Raw genomic sequence first — 14,595 nt, forward strand, 5'->3', positions numbered from 1 at the left:
CTGCAGCCCGTGGGGCAGTCCGGCCCCGAGTGGCCTAAGGGCTCCCTCATCTCACTGGCCCGGTGGAGCCCGCCCTGCCCCCCACCCACCCGCACGGGCCCAGGTAGGCTCAGGTGTGTCCAGGTGTGCTCAGGGGTGCACACGTGTGCCCGGTTCGCCCTGGGTCTGGTGTCCAGGACCAAGTCTCACTGCAGTGACCGAGGCTTGGTGTGGACACCTGGCCGTCCCTGCCCGACCTCCAGGTGGCAACACCTTCATGCCAGCACTGCCCACCCTCCTGCCCTGCTCACCAGCGCCAGGTGGGCTGCCGCTCCCCTTTAGCTCCCAGGAAGCTTCCAGAAGCCCCTCCTCAGGCCTCTCCTTGTGCAGACTTCCAGTCGCTGTCTTGTGTGAGGCAGGTGGAGAGGAGGACCAGGTGGGGTCCCCGTTAGCTGCTGGGTTTGTATACATCACACCCCGTACCCTCCATGGGCACCTCGAGTGACAAGTGGCCTGAGAGCCATGGGCACCGGCCATCATTCCCAAGTGGGGATAATGCAGGAGAGCAGCCCTACCCTCACACCCCCACGCCGGGCTCCTAACTGTCCGAATCTCAGGGGGTTTCTCTCTCGAGGCCTCGGCCCAGGAGCCGGCTTTCTGTCCTGGGAGCACAGTTTGTGTGGGTGAACACAGCTTTTGCCTGGTTGGGTGGACCGTTACCCGAGAGGGGCCACAGCTGGTGGAGGTAGAAGGCGAAGCTGTTGAAGGCAAAGAGCGAAGAGCTGTCCTGGTTATTCACGTGGAACCCGTGGTGTCTCCGAGCAAGGCTTCCCCTCCCCATCCCCAGACAAAGGCTGGGAGATGGTTTGGTGGTCCTCCCGAGTCCGCCATGGACTAGACCAGGGGTGGGAACCTTTTCTCTGCCAAGGGCCTTGGAATATTTATAGCATCATCCACGGGCCATACAGAATGATCAACTTAAAAACTAGCCTGCTCCGTTTGGTTGAATATTTAATTAACTCACTCCTAATGCCTGGCAGGGCGGGACGTTCCCCACCCCTGGATTAGACACTCAGGGAGGTGAGAAAGATACAAAGCAGTGGGGTGTGGGGGTGGGCGGTCCTGGGGTAACTCGCATGGCATTGCCGGTTCGGCAGTTCACACCAGGCCCACACTTGCTAAGGCCCGGGGTCTGCAAGCAGCAGAGGGCTGGCCTGCCCTGCCCTGCGGCCTTGCTTCCTGGCTCTGCTCTTGGTTAGGACTGAACAGCAGGGCTGAGCCTGTGACCGTGGGGCTGGGTGAACCAGGCCTGGGCACAGTCTCCTCACCCACCTTCTGCGTGCAAGTTCTTTCATGAGCAAAGGCCTGTGTTAGGAGCTGGATTTCACTCTCATTACCAGTGGTTCTCAACCTTCCTAATGCTGCGACCCTTTAATACAGTTCCTCATGGTGTGGTGACCCCCAACCATAAAATTATTTTCGTTGCTACTTCATAACTGTAATTTTGCTACTGTTATGAATCGTCATGTAAATATCTGATATGCAGGATGTACTTTCATTGTTACAAATTGAACATAATTAAAGCATAGTGATTATTCACAAAAACAGTACGTAATTACATATGTGTTTTCCGATGGTCTTAGGCCACCCCTGTGAGAGGGTCGTTCGACCCCAAAGGGGTCACGACCCACAGGTTGAGAACCGCTGCATTAGACACTGTGTTAAAAGGCCTGCAGAACCCAGCAGAGCAGACCCAGGTAGCGCCTCGCTGCTCCTGTTCCGCTGCTGGGATCCTCAGACCTTCCTTGTTCTCTCTGTTTTGGGCCTGACTGACCTCATGGGCCTGGTCTTCCACTTGGGCCCCTGTCCCAGGTTCCCCGCACGCCTGTCCGTCCTGCAGACGGAAGGAGGGAGGCCAGGCCTGCAGAAGAACCGGCCTTGTGGGCGTTCCCGCCGTTTCTCCTCCAGCCTTTTTCTCAGGAACCCAGCACAGTGTACTGTCCTCAGTGTTTCTTAATAATATACACTTACCGCACTACGTTTCCTTTCTCTTACTGTACAGAGGATATTTAGAAGCCAGTGATTCAAACCACCCAGATTGTCCTGTTCCAACTTCCTTTTGGGGGCACCGATGCCCTTTTCCAGTTGCGGGTCTTTTCTCCTTCGTAGAAAAGAAAAGGAAGCAGAAGCACACTTTCTGAACTCTTTCCTGTGGTCGTCTGCTACCACCTGTCAGGTCATCTTCACACGTCACTCTGACCCCGCCCGACGCCCTTGTCTGGCGGAGACTTCCTCTTCTAAGTGCACAAACCCTGAGGGTCCCGACTTCCTGTGAGTGTGTCTCTGCTCACTCCAGCTGGGCACATTGGGCTCTGGGCTCTGGAAGGCCCTGAGCTCCGTGGGCCTCTGTCACAGTCCCCCCGACCCTGTTTACGGGGATGGGAGCTTCTGACTCAGCTACTTTCTGAAAGAGATGCCCCGCCCGACGCCCTTGCCTGGCGTAGACTTCCTCCTCTAAGTGCACGAACCCCGAGGGTCCCGACTTCCTGTGAGTGTGTCTGCTCACTCCAGGTGGGCACATTGGGCTCTGGGCTCTGGAAGGCCCTGTGCTCCGTGGGCCTCTGTCACAGTTCCCCCTGACCCTGTTTACGGAGATGGGAGCTTCTGACTCAGCTACTTTCTGAAAGAGATGGGGTGTTATCATAGAATATGATTTAAAGACAACCTGAAAGATGATACAGTCATACACATAAACTACAGTATTACCATTGAGTGAGCGTGGACCATGTACCAGTGTTTTCATGTATACGCACGATAAATGAGCCACCCCACGCCCCGTTCTTGGTGTGAAGTGAGTGTGTGTGGTTAATCTGCAAGGGGTGCATTCAGGAGGCTAGTTCCCTTGGTTGATCGTTGTCCCCATTCTGCTAGTTGTGGAGGCCTGTCTGGGCACAGGGAGACTCAGTGTTGTAGACAAAATCCTGCGGGATGTATGTTCTGCGACGTTCGGGTAACTGCCCCGTATCTGTTGGTCAGTGGAAAGAAAGAGCCTAGTTTTCTTTTGACTTAGGAAAGTCAACGGTGATAGAAAGCTTCTATAGGAGGGCCGTAGGGTTTGGGGAAACCGCATAATGAATATATGGAAAACAGTGAGTAACTGCTCCTTTATATGGCTGTTAAAGTGAACTGTCTAAGAAGAGGAATGAATCATTTTTGTGACCTTTTGTAACCTTTGAAGGGATCCGAGTGGTCTGGGCTGCTCTGGCTCACGCGTAAATCTGTCACAAGCAGTGTCTTGCCAAAGTGCACGGTCCCTGGAAGTGACTCCAGTCTGGGGCAGCCACCCTCCTGTCTGCTCCAGGCAAACAGCTCAATCGTCTGGCCCCGGGGCCCCAGGCACAGCGGTCACGCCCTCGCCCATGGGTGCAATGCTGAAATTTGTGGGGTGTTTGTTTGTTTTTTTGTACCACAAGTTGCTTTCTTTTAGATTGGGGGCTTTCCAGAGGAGTGGGCGTCTCCAGGGAGGGTGGAGGCCTCCTGTCCCCTCCCGCCCACCTGGGAGAAACTCCTGTAGCCTGTGATGCACCTGCGGTAAAACCAGTTACAGATTCGACAGACACGTTTTCTGACGGCTGTCGCGTTTGTTTTCGTGTGTGTACCTGTGTCACCGCGAAAGGAACTGTGAGAGAGCGCTCAGTGCCTACTGTGTTCACTTTACTACTTGGAAAATTTTCTTGTTAGAATAATTTCCTGCCCGTATCACTTGTGAAGTCAGCGGAGTATCCAACCCCGGCGCTATGGCCCATTCCCAGAAGTCCAGGGCCAGCCGGAATGGGCAGCCCACCAATGGCATCGCTCGGAAAAGCAGGCTCTTGTTAAATCTATTTGTTTTTATGATAGACATCGATCTGCCCGTCGCAATAATGCATTTATGGGCATTTTTCTGCAAGCACAGCGCTGGTGGCAGTTTTTACTGACAAATTGAGTCGTATGGATAGTAGTTTAAGCAACTCTTGCCTTATGGACAGATTGGGCAATTCCGGCACCGCCTGCTCAGAGGTATGGAGATGGGGGAAGAGGGGGAGCTGAGTCTCAGGCAACAAAAGGGACTGGACATTTCAATGTGGAAATGCGATAAATACGTGGTAGGTATTTGTCATTTCTTTGAAAACTTTTAGCTACAGTTGACTCCCCAGTCAGAAGGACTGAACGTAGGGACCACTTTCAGATGTTGACCGTCTCTGGTGTCATTCGTGAGAGCCACCCCTGGAACGGGGGACCTGTCGCTCTCCTCAGAGTGGTGTGGCCATGAGCATAGGGGAGCGGCGTCCATGCCCTGCTGGCATCAGAATTGCCAGGGCGCTGCTGGAAAACGTAGGTTATTGGCAGACCTGCCGGATCAGGAGCTGGGGGCCCGAATCTCTGCCACCTCCCCAGGAGGGTCTAGCAAGCCCTAATGTTGGAGCACCTGCAGGGAGCCTAGAGTGGCCCGGAAGTAGTGCTCTCCACCCGACGGGCCCCAGCTCCCCTTCCAGAGGCATCCATTCGCAGGCGGCGTTCTCAGGTGCCTGTGGATCTAGGTGCGTGGTTTTGTAACTCCTCGGGGACGTGTGAATCTCTTCAAATTGCCAGCCGAACATGTTATCACAGCGTTACGGTTTCTGGGCTTGTGGTTCTGACAGAAGAGGCAGATGTTACCAAAACTTGGGCGTGAGGTTGGCAAACGCAGGTTAGGCCTGGACAGCCACATCGGATCTCACCCCCATCTTCCCTTTTCTCTCTCGCTCTGGGCAGACGCATTAGCATGGTCTGAGGTGAGGGTTAACGTCCAGCTACACACCTGAATGCGCTTTTGTGGGACTGAGTTGAGTTTTTAGTGTATAAGAGCCGGAGGTGTGAGGGGAGATGCCATTTCCTAGTTGGGTGACTTTGGGCAACTGTTAAACCCCCAGCTGCCTCGTCTGTTGGATGGAGGTGATCATACTTACGTATTCTGTCTACCTGGACAAGTATAAGCATGTGGAATAAGAAATGAATAGTTTCTGATGTATGAATTACTGTCTGATAGAAATCTTAATTTGGAATCACAGTCCTGTAAAAAGGATGAAATTATAATTGGAAAAAGGTGAGGAACCAATCAGAATCCTTGTTTCCCTCCAGTCCAGTCAGCATCCTTGTCTCCTTCCAGTTCAGTCAGCATCTTTGTCTCCCTCTGGTCCAATCAACATCCTTGTTTCCCTCTGGTCCAATCAGCATCCTTGTCTCCCTCCAGTTCAGTCAGCATCTTGTCTCCCTCTGGTCCAATCAGCATCCTTGTCTCCCTCTGGTCCAATCAGCATCCTTGTTTCCCTCTGGTCCGATCAGCATCCTTGTCTCCCTCCAGTTCAGTCAGCATCTTGTCTCCCTTTGGTCCAATCAACATCCTTGTTTCCCTCCAGTCCCGTCGGCATCATTTTACAGATTTACACATAACCCACACCCTCATTTGGGACAGTATACACGGGGTTAAGAGTGCAGGCTCTGGGAACAGAGCTTAAGTTTGAACCTGGTTCCACTAGTTACTATCTGTGACCTTGAGTAAAGTCACTTAATATTTCCAGGCCTTGGTTTCTCCAAAAATGAGACAGATGACACTACCATTCATAAGCTGTTGTGGACTCCTGGGAGGGATCACATTTGGGGATCATACCAGACTCGGCACAGGGCGAGTCCTGAATAATCATCAGTTAGTTCAGAGTCACAAAACTGTTTGGTGGAGGCAGGAGGAGTAGAGATGGGGTCCCGGCTACTGCTGTCCACCTCGTGTCTGATTCCAGGGGCTCACGGACCTCTGTTTGGTCCGGAGCATGACGTAGCTCAGTGCTAACTTGCTGGGTTTCTAAAATACCCTTTGTGTCTAAGGAAGTGGTTTCTCTGCGGTGTCTGTTTTGTACAATGGACATTACTGAGAGCTGCCAGCGTGCTTTCCGCTCAGGTGGCACTGTTCCGAGCGCTCAGGTATGCCAGCCCGCTGACAAGCTTACGGGGCCTGGGCCTAGAACCGGCAAGTGGGCTTTGTGCGCATTTCCCAGTGGGCACTGCCAGTCGCTGACAGCCCCCAGCCCCTGCCTCTGGAAGGCTTGACATTAACCGCCCGTTAAATCGAAAGAACTTCCCAAAGGACCACACACAAAATCTGACACTGGCAGTGGCCACGAACCAGCAGTGACACCGCGTGCTGACAGTATTTCCCCATGTGTGACTGCTCACACCACCGAGTGGGGGCTGCGTGGTCCATCAAGTAGGCTTTGTCAAGACTAGAACCTCTACGATAGTTGTGTGTGTGTGTGTGTGTGTGTGTGTGTCAATGGTTGTTATGTGGGGGTATCTCTTTACCTTCATATCATGGTTGGGCCTGGTAGAGTTACTCAAGCTCCAGAAGATTCTGGCCGGTGTGATAATGACATTGCTCATAGTAACACTCACTGAAGGCTTCCTGTGCTGGGTGCTTTCACAGACCGACTTACCACGTCCTCACCCTCCGCCCCCCGACGACATAGGCACCGTTAGCATCTCGGTTCAGCCTGGGCAGAGACTGGCCCTGGTAGGGTGAGTGGCCTGCATGGCCCACGGGGGCAGGGGGAGGGCTCTGAGCCCAGCCAGGTGGTTTGTAACCTCGTGCAGGCTTTTAACCACCCGTCATGCAGGCTGCCTGTAACGGTGACACGGGAAGCTGCTGGAGGTCCTTCTGGGGCGAGATGTGGCAAAGATAAATGCAGACCTGTGTCCGGGACATTTTCTAACACCAGTGTGACCAGGCATCATCCTTGGCTTCTTGGGGAGAGCAGTGCCCCCACAGGGGCCCTGCTTAAGGGTGCTGAGGACAGGCCACTCCAGTGGAGGGCTGGGCGCAGTGAGGCCGTGGTGGCGTGAGGCCTCGGTGGCGCGAGACCGGACCTGTGGCCTTGCCCTTCATGGAAAGTGTTCGTGTACACCCCTCCTTGTTTGAGGGGGGCGGGGCTCGGTGAGGGTGGGTGCCAGAGGAAGGAGGTGGAGCATCCTGAGTGCCAGCCGAATGGGGGTGGGTGGTCATGGTCTGGTGTTGGCAGGAGTCCCCACGGACCTGGACTGGGGTCAAGGAAAAGGCACGTGGAGGCCGCCGGCTTTGCAGACCTTTGTACACTCCAGCGGTGGTCAAAGCCAGACTCGGCGAAGGTCCCGAGAAGTGAGCTTCCAAGTCCCGGTGTCCTGACCCTGTCACCTAGCTCAAGGGCGTGCGGGTGTGGGACGACGGATTCGGAGGAGGATGCGGATGGTGTCCGTAGCTCCGCACCTAATCGAGGTGTCCTCAGTGTTTGCAGCTGCTCTTAGGAGTGAGGCGTTCACACTCCGGCGGGACTTCCCAGAAGGCTGGGCGAAGAAAAGAAATGATGTATTTCCCAAAGTTACTGAGTTTAGCCAGCTATCCCAGGGAAAGCCCAGGTGTGCTATTCTTTATTGTGCAGAAGAATTTGTTTCTGTCAGCCTTGTCTTATCATCAGAGGGGCTGTCGAGGCAGATGGATGCGCTGAGCTCCAGGCATGTTTGCTGATGGCCGCGTTCCCACACCATCGTCCACGTTCTTGTCCACCATGGTGCCAGCAGTTTACCCGGACGTGGGCCTTTAGATGCTAAAACAGGGCCCGGGGGGCCGGGGGGCCTTGTTACCCAGACACTCTGATTCCAGGGACCTCCGTGACACCTCACTGTCCCCCTACTGTTAGCTTGAATCCACAGGAGATTGAGTCATAATTAGTTGAGGGTTTTATTCCCTACAAAAGTATAGGCTCAAAGACTTCCTCTTAACTCTTAAATAGTTTGTTTATTTCTGCCGCTGGTGTGATTAGAGCATCTCCCGAAGTCTTGTTTCATTTCCCTCTGGACTGAGGTCACCTTGCTGGGCTCGTGGCCTTCCCTGCTCTGCTTGTCCCCCCAGAGAGGCCCGCAAAGGTCATGCTTCTCGTTTCCTCGGCGACTTTTCTCCTCTGTGTGTTGAGATTTCTTCTTTGGGCCCAATATGCGTTTACTCCTGTCCATTGAGTATCACAGCAACTAAAACAGGATGGATTCCGGGAGGTTAAATAAATACTCTTTTCTGTTGCCCTAAAGAAGTGTTCTAGTAGTTTCCGCATTGAAGCGTGTGCCTCTCGATCCCGTGGAAACTCCCGATGACGCGTGGGGAACCCGGATCACGGCTGCGCGTTCCTGATCCGTGTTGGCTGCTGGGTGCTCGCTAGCACCTGCACTTGATTCTGTGTGACCCGGCTGCAGGCCTTTACCTTTCTGCAGGGTCACCTTCTGGAAGCCGCTGGGCAGGGGCACGTTCTCCGCGTTGGGCCAGGCCACCTCCGTTCACCTCTCAGACTTGGGGCTGCCCCTTGGGGTACAGAGCAAAGTGCACGTGGCCTCTCGATTTAGACTGTGAGTCTTCACATCTCATACCCTCCGCCGCCGGGAGGAAGCTGCCGGCTGCAGCCTCAGTGGCCTCAGTTGCTTTGGCCTCGCTTGTCCGTGCAGCCGCTTCCTGCCTCTGCCCCTGAGGGCACTGGACAAGCCTCCTGGGGACGCTAACCTGCTCCCGACCAAACGGGCTGCGAGCCAGCACACGGTGCATCACAGGGAGCCCCGGACGTGGACACGGGGCACCCGGGACATGGGTGAGGGACCAAGTCAGCCCTCCTTCCACTGAAGGCCGGGTCTAGAACTGCTCCAGGGAAACCTTCTACCCGCCAGGTCCCAGATGGAATGAGCCTCAGAGACTCCTGACTCCTGACTCCGCTTCAGCTCATTCCCCACCTCCGTCCGCACGTTCTCTAGAAGCCTGTGCATCGTGCTGTGCTCTGCGAGTGAGTGGGGAGGGGCCTTCTCGGAGCCCCTCACCTCCATGGGGAGCCCACATCAGCTCTCCGCCCCGGTGTCTCTCCCAGTCCTCCCGCTTCTCAGCTCCTCCAGCAGCCTCTCCAGTCCTAGAATGTCCCCTCCCCGGGGGCCCATCCCGCTCCCACCGAGTTTCCGCTCTACTTGTGCGCCTCCATCTCTCGCTGCAGGAAGCCCCCGCTAGAAGCTCTCCAGGGCCTGGTGGGCGCTTGTACCGGATGGGAGGCCCAGCGAAGGCTGCCACACACAACTTGCTGAGGACTCTCTGAGCAGCAAGCCGAGTCATTGGCCCCAGGGTCGCAGGAAAGGGAGGCAGCAGGCCAGGCAAGAGACTCCTAGAGGGCCCTGGACAGGCCAGGCCGGTGCTTTTCTGGAGCCAGCGGACGTGCTCTAGTGCACCCAGGCCTGATGGGAAAAGGCGAGGTGAGAGGAGAGACCAGCGTAGGACTGGAGCTCAGGCAGGGGCTAGGGAGCCAGTCTAGACGTTTGGGTTGGGATGTTTCATTGGTTGGCTTTTTTCTCAAGGGCTGTCAGTTCAGTCGCTTTCCTGCCTGGACCAAGGAGCGGCTTGTGGTCATCTCACTGGACACCAACTAGAGCCCTAAGGACCGTGCCGTTTGCTGCTTTTCATGCTCAGATGTCTGAGAACTTCTGGAGGTCTCCGTTGAGTTGGGGGCCTAGACATTTCTCACGGCCAGCTGCTGGCCCGCGTTTGTCCCAAACTGGCCTGCATTACATCCGTGGCGGTGACGGGGGGCATCTGGAAGTAGGAGGGTGCTGCATTCACCTCTGCCCAGACTCCGGGTCAGCAGGCCCGTGGCACGCATCAGGCGTGTAGGGATTCCTAGGATTGTTGTAGACACGTAGCTTGTTAACTTTACCTAAGGATGTTGCCATTCCTGCCGCCCTCTGTGCCCACAGCACCGGGGCCCTGGGACCTGCCTCGGGCCCACCTGTGGCAGGGAGACTGGGCAGTGCAGGAGCAGCTTGGGTCCCCAGCGTGCCATTAATATTGAAAAGGCGGATTTGCATTCTCAGTCCCGTTTTACTTATTTATTTACCAGCACGGCTATGTTTGTTGTTTAATTCCATAGCGAGAGTCTCTAAGAATATGATTAACCTTGAGGGTCATCTCATAATGTAATTATTAATGATTGATTCTGTGTACCCCTGGAATCGATGAGAGGCACGCCGGTGTGGCGTGCGGTGGGGCTCGAGTCCACCCCTCTCCTCCGTGTGATTCTGTGACAGCACCAGGACCAGTTTATTACCCAGAACAGGTTGGATGGCTCTGAAGTGTATGATTCGTTTGATATAATTATCATGATATGTGGTGTTTCCTTCTGTGACTGCTGCTAATACGGCCAGTGGTGCTAACGCCTCCTGCCACTAATGGCCAGGGCAGGGGGGTGTCGTAATTGATCTTCCTGGGAGTGCTGTAATGGGAAAACAACCCAGGCTGTTTGAAGTCTATTTTACAAGTGTGCATGGGGCCTTAGGGATGTTATATTGAAAAACCCAATTGTACAGTTACCATGGGAACCCAATTAGAATAGATTGGTAGATTTTTTGTGTGTGTCTTTCATCTTGACCAAAAATCTAATGTATTTTAAATGTTTTCATATGGAATTGGATTCATACACTGCCTTGTTCTTTGTTTTTTTTTGTTTTTCTCGTTTCCAACTCTAAGCAGAAATAGTGATAAATTCTCTGGTGGAGCTTTGTGGGGAAGTCTAGAGAGATTTAATCAGATTTTTGTGGAGAAGTTTGTACCAGTGGTGGAAGAGGCAGAAGTGGTGGGAAGCATTTAAAAGATGGGAAAATGGGTCTTTTCTTCTTACGGCCAACAGGGACCCTCATGTGCCTCCAGTGGTGCTCCGGAGGGGGTGATGGGTGTGGTACATATCCCACCGCCATGCACACACCTGAGGAAATGAGAATGGGTGTCCATGGTCATGCGGATGCCTCTCACGGGTGTCCACGGGCGTGTAAGGGATGCAGATGGCCGTAAATGCCGTGCTGGTCCCCAGATGCTTCCACGTGAGCGGTGTGACTTTTGTTGTATGGAAATGCCCACATTCCTTCAGTGGCACCACGTCTCGAGGTGCTGAGGAAATACACAGGCACATGCTTTAACCTACAAGGTCTTGGTTTACATGTAAAGGTTTATCCACACACGGTATGGTGGTGAGACCAACCCCTTTTTCAATCTCAGATGATGGCTTGAAGTTTTGAAAGTTTCTCTCAGCGTAAGACTCAGCCCCTGGTACAGTTCCGTGGCTGTTTCCCAGTCGTCACGTGACATGTGCAGGCTACGTCAGTGTTCCTCCTGATGGAATTCCACCTCAGTGGTATTTACTGTGTTAACTTGGTCTTCCCTATTTTCCTGATGCAGTTTCTCCTTTTTCTTCTCCCTTCTTTTCTCTCTGTCACTCCTTTCTTTCTTTTTAAAATCATGTTGTTTGATGCACACTAAAGCATATGAGTTATGGGTAAATTATAAAATAAAATGATGATCAAGGCCCCCTGTCAACTTAGCACAGCCGTAAGACATTCCCATCAGCAGTCCCGTGGACTTCACCTGTGTGTGCCCTCATTTTCTGTTTATCATTCTCTTGCTTTTCCGTGGTGTCTGGCTTGACCATCTACCTGCTCCTCACAGGATCTCCTTTAGCGGGGCTTGTTGGGAGCTCTAACAGGACATTATGCTGTCTGGTATCCTGAGACAGGGTTTCTTCCTCAGAATGAAGTTTCCGAATTTCGCCCGCGTTGCTGCATGGAGCTCATTGTACATCACAGCATGTCATCGTATGGCTATACACTCCTGGTGTTGGCACTTCTCTGTCCTCCTGTCGCTGGCACTTGAATTGTCCCCGGCTTTGGCTGTCACCCCTGCATCTGTGATCGCTCTGTACGCTGCTCCTGTGCACACTCGTCACAGTTTCTCCTGGGGGTATTCACACTTGGGGCACAGTCATTGCACTGTCGGCGTTCGTGTTACAAGACAATACCGTTTAGTAAAAACGGTGGAAGCAGATGAGGCTCCTGGGGGTTGATGGGTATGCTTACCAAGACTTGGAATTACTTACCAGTGGCCAACCTTTGGGTAGATAGTGTCTCCTTATGGTCTTAACATGCAGTTCTCTGATTACCAAGGAGGTTGAGCACCTTTTCATGTTGCTATTCGTGATTCCTCATCTGCAAAATGCCTGTGCATAAGCCTGTATTTCTACTGGGTGGTCCATTTCTTGCTGCTTTATAGCAGTATTTGTATATTCTGGATCCTATTCCTTGGTCAGTTATACAGGCTTCAAGGATGTCCCAGCTGGTGGCTTACTTTTTCTTTTCCTTTATAGTCTTAGATGGACAGGAGTTGTTAATTTTCATACAGTCGAACATAATTGAATTATGATTCTTTTGCTTTATGGTTCTGTTTCTGTAATAATACTGCACTGTACTAATTACCATAGCTGTAGGCCACTTTTAACATCGGGGGTAAGTCCTCACATTGCGGTCATAACAGATTTCAGAATCTGCTTGTCAAATTCTTGGGAAAGGCCTTTGTGTTTTGATTGGAGGCACTTGGATCTATAGATGGATGTGAAGAGAATGACATATTTAAAAAAAATTTTCATTTATTGATTTGAAAGGGAGGAGAAGGAGGGAGGGAGGGAAGGAGACTTGTTGTTCCACTTATTTATGCATTCACTAGAGGCCTGATGCATGAAATTCGTTCAAGAGTAGGCCTTCATTCCCCTGGCCGCCAGCACCGGCTTCCCTCTGGCACCGGGACCCGGGCTTCCTCCCAGCCCCAGCTTTTGTCCGGAAGGTTGTCCAGATGGATGTTGGGTCTAATTAGCATATTACACTTTTATTATTATAGATTGGTTGGTTCCTGTATGCGCCCTGACTGGGATTGGACCTGCAACCTTGGATATCAGGATTTGACGCTCTAACTGAGTGACCCAGCCAGGGTCTGAGAGAATGACATTTTGATAGTATGACTCTTCCTCTTCAAGAATATGCTCTCTACATATACTTACTTAGGTCCTTTGTAGTCTCTCAGCGTTAATCATTTTTTAATGTAATGTTGCCTCCGGGCCCTGACTATGGTGTCTGTTTTAGGGTTCGGATTTCTTTTTGATTAGTATAGAAAATGCTGTTGACTTTTTGTGTGCTCCTCTTCTATCTAGTTCCTTGCTTAATTCTCACTCTGATTTTAACATACTCTGTGTATATTCTTTGATTTTCTATGTACACCAAGCATGTCAAACTCAAAGGCTATCACAGGCCAAATAAATGAGGCATGCGGCACGCGGGCTGTGAGTTTGACATGCTCGATGTACACAATCACATCACCTATGAATGAGAAGTTTGCTTCTTTTCCTCTACTCTGGTAATCATTTATTTATTTTACTGAGCATGTTGTGCTGGCTAGGACGCCCAGCACCATGTTCAGTGCAGATGTGGTGATAATTAATATACTTACCTTGTTTACTTATTTTAAAAAGAAAGATGCTGATGTTTCACTACCCGAAACAATGCTTGCTGTGGGCTTTTGGTGGAAAGTTCTCTTCTGGTTGTTTGAGAAAAATTTTAAAGTCATTAATGGCCTTTGAACTTTATTAAATGATTTTTCTGCATCAATTGAAATTGATGTGATCCCCTCACCCATGCCTGTTAATGTGGATAAATACTCATAGATTTATTAATGTTAAATCTTTTTTGAATTCTGGGTTGAACCTTACTGGGTCACTAAGCACTATCTTCTAAACAGCTGTTGGACTAGGCTTCCTGGTTTTTTTGGTTTAGGATTTTTTTCAACTGTGCTTATGAATGAGATTGGCCTATTTTTTTTTTCCTTTCTCATAGAGTCCTTGTCTGATTTGAGTTTCAAAAATAAACTGACTTCATGGAATAGGTTGAGCATTCTCTATTTTATGTTCTCTATAAGAATTTATATTAAATTGATCTTTTCTTTGAACATTTAGTAGATTTTGTGTATATTATATAACCTGGTATTTGTGGGAGACTTTTTAAACTGTTGATTTAATTGCTCTTGTAGTTATCAAGTTATTTATTTTTTAAGCTCTAGTTAGGTTAATTATATTAAGCCAGGTTTTCAGTTTTTTGAGGTGGAAAATTGTTCTTAGTTTTCTCATTATGTTTTAAATCTCTAATTATATTCCCTATTTTCATTCCTTGTACAGTTTATTTTTACTTTCTCTCCTTTTTAATTTGTTCTGTCTCACGAGATGTTTCCCTATTTTTGTAGTATTTAGGAACCAAATTTAGTCTATTGTGTCTTAGATTTAAAGCTAGCTCTCTGGTTAATATATGTGACTTGTTTCGGGAAATTCTGGACTTATTTCTTTATATTATTGCTCTTCTTACCCACTCCCCTTCCCTGGTTGGACTGACTAATTGGGGGGAGGGTAGTCCTGGTGACGGACCCTCAGAGCTTTAATGCTCTTGTTTTTTTCCATTCCTTCTCTCTTCCTGTGCCACAGTTTGGATATTTTCTGTTGCTCTGTCTCTTGGGTCACAACTCCTGTTTTCTGCTTTGTCCTATAAATCTTATCTAGTGAGTCCTGAATTTCAAATTTTGTGGTTTTTGTACTAGGATGGCCATTTCATATTTTAATATGTATGTATTTCAATTCTGTATTTAACATTCTCCTCTGTCTCATTCATTTTGTCTATCTTTTCCTCTTATTTTTA

The 14,595-nt window shown here is 50.8% G+C and overlaps 1 protein-coding gene across 1 annotated transcript in view; it reads left to right on the top strand.

Moving 5' to 3' along the window:
* Positions 1-12,794: 12,794 nt before the first annotated feature.
* Positions 12,795-14,595, top strand: part of MGMT (O-6-methylguanine-DNA methyltransferase) — a 149,215-nt gene continuing 147,414 nt past the window's right edge. The window contains exon 1 of the mRNA XM_014550610.1: positions 12,795-12,872. The gene's annotated coding sequence lies outside the window, so the exon portion shown is untranslated. The remainder of the gene's footprint in view (positions 12,873-14,595) is intronic.

The sequence above is a fragment of the Myotis brandtii genome, unplaced genomic scaffold (genome assembly GCF_000412655.1).
Source record: "Myotis brandtii unplaced genomic scaffold, ASM41265v1 scaffold604, whole genome shotgun sequence".
NCBI classification, from domain to species: Eukaryota; Metazoa; Chordata; class Mammalia; order Chiroptera; family Vespertilionidae; genus Myotis; species Myotis brandtii.